General features: G+C 40.8%; 1 non-coding gene across 1 annotated transcript; it reads left to right on the forward strand.

Annotated features, from left to right (window-relative positions):
- The first annotated feature begins 1,936 nt into the window (after nucleotides 1–1,936).
- LOC123688326 lies at nucleotides 1,937–2,055 on the forward strand. The gene has a single exon (XR_006749855.1). It is a non-coding gene; the product is annotated as a 5S ribosomal RNA (ribosomal RNA).
- Nucleotides 2,056–7,500: the final 5,445 nt, after the last annotated feature.

The raw sequence follows: 7,500 nt of genomic DNA on the forward strand, positions 1-7,500 counted from the left end.
TTCCCTATATATGTCAGGAGAGCACAGGGTTCCCCTCCAGACAACACTTACGCTCTATCCCCGACTCTCGGTCGATCGATAGGCCAGGTCAGCGGTGTCTGTTTCGGCCGAAGCTCGGACTTTGGTCAAAATGTTCCGATACAAAATTTGAACCAAGATAGATACAGATATGATTCCTTCTTAAATATACGTTGATTATCGAACAGAATATGGTAAATATTTTGCGATGACCGAGGATTTCATGAATTTTTTTTTTTTTTCGAAAAAATTTTCTATTATCGGAATTTCCTCAAATTTCATTTGGTTGCCTCCTAATGCTTATTAAAAATGATAACCAACAATCAGAATCATTATTTATCATTTATTTCAATTTTTATAATGAAAAACGTTCACGTCCTTTCGCGCCTCTCGATCGTCGTTTACGTGATGCATCGGTCAGCCCTAGTTTACGTGGTGCATCGGTAAGATCGAGTTCACGTTCTGCATCGGTCTGCCCGAGTTTACGTGGTGCATCGGTAAGATCGAGATTACGTGGTGCATCGGTAAGATCGAGTTCACGTTCTGCATCGGTCTGCCTGAGTTTACGTGGTGCATCGGTATGATCGAGTTTACGTTCTGCATCGGTGTGATCTAGTTTACGTTGTGCATCGGTAAGATCGAGATTACGTGAAGCATCGGTATGATCGAGTTTACGTTCTGCATCGGTCTGGACTCTGAGATATATTTTCGACGTGAAAATGTTCCGATACAACTTTTGAACCAGGATAGTTAGAGAGATGATTTTTTCTGGGATGTACGTTGATTGGGGAATGGATTGTGGAAAATAACTTGCCATGACCGAGGTGTTCTCGAATTTTTTTTTTTTTTCGAAAAATATTTTCTGATTTTGGATTTCACTCAAATTTGATTTCGTTGCCTTCTAATGTGTTCTAAAAGAGTAAATCAGTAATCAGAATCGAAAAATATTTTTCGGATTTTTTTTTTTTTGAAAAAAAATTTTCTGATTTTGGAATTTCCTCAAATTTGATTTGGTTGCCTTCTAATGTGTTTTTAAAGCGTAAATCAGTAATCAGAATCAATATTCATTGTCGACTTTAATTTTTATAAGGAAAAATGTTCACGTCCTTAAACGCCTCCCCATCATTAGCCCGAGTCCAAGTCGATGTCAGTCCCGAGCGGACGGTGTCAGATACTACCTATCGCCCCGGTCTGGACTTGGCGAGGTATTTCGACGTGAAATGTTCCGATACAACTTTTGAACCAGGATAGTTAGAGAGATGATTTCTTCTATGTTGTACGTTGATTGTGGAATGGATTGTGGGAAATAACTTGCCATGACCCAGGTGTTCTTGAATTTTTTTTTTTTTCGAAAAAAATTTTCTGATCTTGAAATTTCCTCAAATCTGATTGCGTTGCCTTCTAATGTGTACTAAAAGAGTAAATCAGTAATCAGAATCAATATTCATTGTCGACTTTAATTTTTATAAGGAAAAATGTTCACGTCCTTAAACGCCTCTCCATCGTTACCCCGACTCCAAGACGATGTTAGACCGGAGCGGACGGTGTCAAATGCGACCGATCTCCCCGGTCTGGACTTAGCGAGATATTCCGACGTGAAATGTTCCGATACAAAAATTTAACTGTGATAGTTAGAGAGATGGTTCCTTTTGTGATGTACGTTGATTGTGTAATAGAATATGGAAATAAACTTGAGATGACCGAGGTCTTCTGGGATTTTTTTTTTTTTTCGAAAAATATTTTTCGATTTCGGAAATCCCTCAAATTTCATTGAGATATGTCCTAATGTGTTCTTAAAACTTAAATCAACAATCAGAATTAATATCCAAAAGTTATTTCATTTTTTATAAGGAAAAACGTTCACGTCCTTTCCGCTCCCAAAAAGTGAGATATCATAGAAAATATCGCTATATTTGTTGTTTACGGCCATACCACGCTGAAATTGCCAGTTCTCGTCAGAACACTGAAGCCAAGCAGCGTCGGGCGCGGTTAGTACTTGGATGGGTGACCGCTTGGGAACACCGCGTGCTGTAAGCTTTTTTTTTACGTTCTGCATCGGTCTGCCGAGATAACGTGGTGCATCGGTATGATCGAGTTTACGTTCTGCATCGGTAAGATCGAGATTACGTGATGCATCGGTAAGATTGAGATTACGTGGTGCATCGGTAAGATCGAGTTTACGTGGTGCATCGGTAAGATCCAATTCACGTTCTGCATCGGTAAGATCCAGTTCACGTGGTGCATCGGTAAGATCGAGATTACGTGGTGCATCGGTAAGATCGAGTTTACGTGGTGCATCGGTAAGATCCAATTCACGTTCTGCATCGGTAAGATCCAGTTCACGTGGTGCATCGGTAAGATTGAGATTACGTGGTGCATCGGTAAGATCGAGTTTACGTGGTGCATCGGTAAGATCCAATTCACGTTCTGCATCGGTAAGATCCAGTTCACGTGGTGCATCGGTAAGATTGAGATTACGTGGTGCATCGGTAAGATCGAGTTTACGTGGTGCATCGGTAAGATCCAATTCACGTTCTGCATCGGTAAGATCCAGTTCACGTGGTGCATCGGTAAGATCGAGATTACGTGGTGCATCGGTAAGATCGAGTTTACGTGGTGCATCGGTAAGATCCAATTCACGTTCTGCATCGGTAAGATCCAGTTCACGTGGTGCATCGGTAAGATTGAGATTACGTGGTGCATCGGTAAGATCCAGTTCACGTGGTGCATCGGTAAGATGGAGATTACGTGGTGCATCGGTAAGATCGAGATTACGTGGTGCATCGGTAAGATCTACTTTACGTTCTGCATCGGTCTGCCCTTGTTTACGTGGTGCATCGGTAAGATCGAGATTACGTGAAGCATCGGTATGATCGAGTTTACGTTCTGCATCGGTCTGCCCGATATTACGTGGTGCATCGGTCTGCCCTAGTTTACGTGGTGCATCGGTTTGGGCTTAGAGATATATTTTCGACGTGAAAATGTTCCGATACAACTTTTGAACCAGGATAGTTAGAGAGATGATTTTTTCTGGGATGTACGTGGATCGGGGAATGGATTGTGGGAAATAACTTGCCATGACCGAGGTGTCCTCGAATTTTTTTTTTTTTCGAAAAAAATTTTCTGATTGTGGAATTTTCTCAAATTTGATTTGGTTGCCTCCTAATGTGTTCTAAAAGAGTAAATCAGTAATCGGAATCGAAAAATATTTTTCGGATTTTTTTTTTTTTCGAAAAAAATTTTCTGATCGTGGAATTTCCTCAAATTCGATTTGGTTGCCTTCTAATGTGTTTTTAAAGCGTAAATCAGTAATCAGAATCAATATTCATTGTCGACTTTAATTTTTATAAGGAAAAATGTTCACGTCCTTAAACGCCTCCCCATCATCAGCCCGAGTCCAAGTCGATGTCAGTCCCGAGCGGACGGTGTCAGATACTACCTATCGCCGAGGTCTGGACTTGGCGAGATATTACGACGTGAAATGTTCCGATACAACTTTTGAACCAGGATAGTTAGAGAGATGATTTCTTCTATGTTGTACGTTGATTGTGGAATGAAATACGGAAAATAACTCGCCATGACCGAGGTGATTACGATTTTTTTTTTTTTTCGAAAAAAATTTTCTGATCGTGGAATTTTCTCAAATTTGATTTGGTTGCCTCCTTATATGTTCTAGTAGCGATAATCAACAATCAGAATCAAAATCCATGGTCGGGTTTGATTTTTATAAGGAAAAATGTTCACGTCCTTTTTTACAACCCCGACTCATTGACGATGTTAGAACCGAGCCGGCGGTGTCAGATACGACCGATCGCCCCGGTCCCGATCGTCATTTACGTTGTGCATCGGTCTGCCCGAGATTACGTGGTGCATCGGTATGATCGAGTTTACGTGGTGCATCGGTAAGATCCAATTCACGTTCTGCATCGGTAAGATCCAATTCACGTTCTGCATCGGTAAGATCCAGTTCACGTGGTGCATCGGTAAGATGGAGATTACGTGGTGCATCGGTAAGATCGAGATTACGTGGTGCATCGGTAAGATCTACTTTACGTTCTGCATCGGTCTGCCCTTGTTTACGTGGTGCATCGGTAAGATCGAGATTACGTGAAGCATCGGTATGATCGAGTTTACGTTCTGCATCGGTCTGCCCGATATTACGTGGTGCATCGGTCTGCCCTAGTTTACGTGGTGCATCGGTTTGGACTTAGAGATATATTTTCGACGTGAAAATGTTCCGATACAACTTTTGAACCAGGATAGTTAGAGAGATGATTTTTTCTGGGATGTACGTGGATCGGGGAATGGATTGTGGGAAATAACTTGCCATGACCGAGGTGTCCTCGAATTTTTTTTTTTTTCGAAAAAAATTTTCTGATTGTGGAATTTTCTCAAATTTGATTTGGTTGCCTCCTAATGTGTTCTAAAAGAGTAAATCAGTAATCGGAATCGAAAAATATTTTTCGGATTTTTTTTTTTTTCGAAAAAAATTTTCTGATCGTGGAATTTCCTCAAATTCGATTTGGTTGCCTTCTAATGTGTTTTTAAAGCGTAAATCAGTAATCAGAATCAATATTCATTGTCGACTTTAATTTTTATAAGGAAAAATGTTCACGTCCTTAAACGCCTCCCCATCATCAGCCCGAGTCCAAGTCGATGTCAGTCCCGAGCGGACGGTGTCAGATACTACCTATCGCCGAGGTCTGGACTTGGCGAGATATTACGACGTGAAATGTTCCGATACAACTTTTGAACCAGGATAGTTAGAGAGATGATTTCTTCTATGTTGTACGTTGATTGTGGAATGAAATACGGAAAATAACTCGCCATGACCGAGGTGATTACGATTTTTTTTTTTTTTCGAAAAAAATTTTCTGATCGTGGAATTTTCTCAAATTTGATTTGGTTGCCTCCTTATATGTTCTAGTAGCGATAATCAACAATCAGAATCAAAATCCATGGTCGGGTTTGATTTTTATAAGGAAAAATGTTCACGTCCTTTTTTACAACCCCGACTCATTGACGATGTTAGAACCGAGCCGGCGGTGTCAGATACGACCGATCGCCCCGGTCCCGATCGTCATTTACGTTGTGCATCGGTCTGCCCGAGATTACGTGGTGCATCGGTATGATCGAGTTTACGTGGTGCATCGGTAAGATCCAATTCACGTTCTGCATCGGTAAGATCCAATTCACGTTCTGCATCGGTAAGATCCAGTTCACGTGGTGCATCGGTAAGATGGAGATTACGTGGTGCATCGGTAAGATCGAGATTACGTGGTGCATCGGTAAGATCTACTTTACGTTCTGCATCGGTCTGCCCTTGTTTACGTGGTGCATCGGTAAGATCGAGATTACGTGAAGCATCGGTATGATCGAGTTTACGTTCTGCATCGGTCTGCCCGATATTACGTGGTGCATCGGTCTGCCCTAGTTTACGTGGTGCATCGGTTTGGACTTAGAGATATATTTTCGACGTGAAAATGTTCCGATACAACTTTTGAACCAGGATAGTTAGAGAGATGATTTTTTCTGGGATGTACGTGGATCGGGGAATGGATTGTGGGAAATAACTTGCCATGACCGAGGTGTCCTCGAATTTTTTTTTTTTTCGAAAAAAATTTTCTGATTGTGGAATTTTCTCAAATTTGATTTGGTTGCCTCCTAATGTGTTCTAAAAGAGTAAATCAGTAATCGGAATCGAAAAATATTTTTCGGATTTTTTTTTTTTTCGAAAAAAATTTTCTGATCGTGGAATTTCCTCAAATTCGATTTGGTTGCCTTCTAATGTGTTTTTAAAGCGTAAATCAGTAATCAGAATCAATATTCATTGTCGACTTTAATTTTTATAAGGAAAAATGTTCACGTCCTTAAACGCCTCCCCATCATCAGCCCGAGTCCAAGTCGATGTCAGTCCCGAGCGGACGGTGTCAGATACTACCTATCGCCGAGGTCTGGACTTGGCGAGATATTACGACGTGAAATGTTCCGATACAACTTTTGAACCAGGATAGTTAGAGAGATGATTTCTTCTATGTTGTACGTTGATTGTGGAATGAAATACGGAAAATAACTCGCCATGACCGAGGTGATTACGATTTTTTTTTTTTTTCGAAAAAAATTTTCTGATCGTGGAATTTTCTCAAATTTGATTTGGTTGCCTCCTTATATGTTCTAGTAGCGATAATCAACAATCAGAATCAAAATCCATGGTCGGGTTTGATTTTTATAAGGAAAAATGTTCACGTCCTTTTTTACAACCCCGACTCATTGACGATGTTAGAACCGAGCCGGCGGTGTCAGATACGACCGATCGCCCCGGTCCCGATCGTCATTTACGTTGTGCATCGGTCTGCCCGAGATTACGTGGTGCATCGGTCTGGACTTAGAGATATATTTTCGACGTGAAAATGTTCCGATACAACTTTTGAACTAGGATAGTTAGAGAGATGATTTTTTCTGGGATGTACGTTGATTGGGGAATGGATTGTGGGAAATAACTTGCCATGACCGAGGTGTTCTCGAATTTTTTTTTTTTTTTCGAAAAAAATTTTCTGATTGTGGAATTTTCTCAAATTTGATTTGGTTGCCTCCTAATGTGTTCTAATAGCGATAATCAACAATCAGAATCAAAATCCATGGTCGGGTTTGATTTTTATAAGGAATAATGTTCACGTCCTTTTTCGCCTATGTTCTTTTTCGACGTGAAAAGTTCCGATACAACTTTTGAACCAGGATAGTTAGAGAGATGATTTTTTCTGGGATGTATGTTGATTGACGTACGAAACTTGGAAAAAAAATAGAAAAGACCGAGGTACTCTAGAAAAAAAATTTATTGAAAATATTTTTTTGATTTCGGAATTAATTCGAAATTCATTCAGATGTCTTCTATCAATATCGCGAAAGAAAAATCAATAATCAGAATCGATATTCATCTAAGATTATTTCCTTTTGGATTGTGTTAACATTCGGTACGATCTTGTCTACGTGATGCATCGGTTTGTTTCTCGGCTCTTGTGAGCAAGTTGGACACTCGAGACGGCCTCCATCGATCGGATTAGGCGGGCTTTAATGTTAACGTGCTGTATCGGTGTGATCTTGTTTACGTCATGCATCGGTATAGCTTTAAATCGCGCCGTAAAGTCGTTCACGTCATGCATCGGTATCTTAAATCGCGCCGAAAAGTCGTTCACGTCATGCATCGGTATCTTAAATCGCGCCGTAAAGTCGTTCACGTCATGCATCGGTATCTTAAATCGAGCCGAAAAGTCGTTCACGTCATGCATCGGTGGCACAAAAAAAAGACGCCGATGCATGACGTGAGCCGACTTTTCGGCGCGATTTAAGATACCGATGCATGACGTGAACGACTTTACGGCGCGATTTAAGATACCGATGCATGACGTGAACCGACTTTTCGGCATGAAGTCAGCTAAAATTATCGTGTGCATCTTGGGTCGGTCCACGTACCGTAGATCAGAG

The sequence above is a fragment of the Harmonia axyridis genome, chromosome X (genome assembly GCF_914767665.1).
Source record: "Harmonia axyridis chromosome X, icHarAxyr1.1, whole genome shotgun sequence".
Taxonomy (NCBI): domain Eukaryota; kingdom Metazoa; phylum Arthropoda; class Insecta; order Coleoptera; family Coccinellidae; genus Harmonia; species Harmonia axyridis.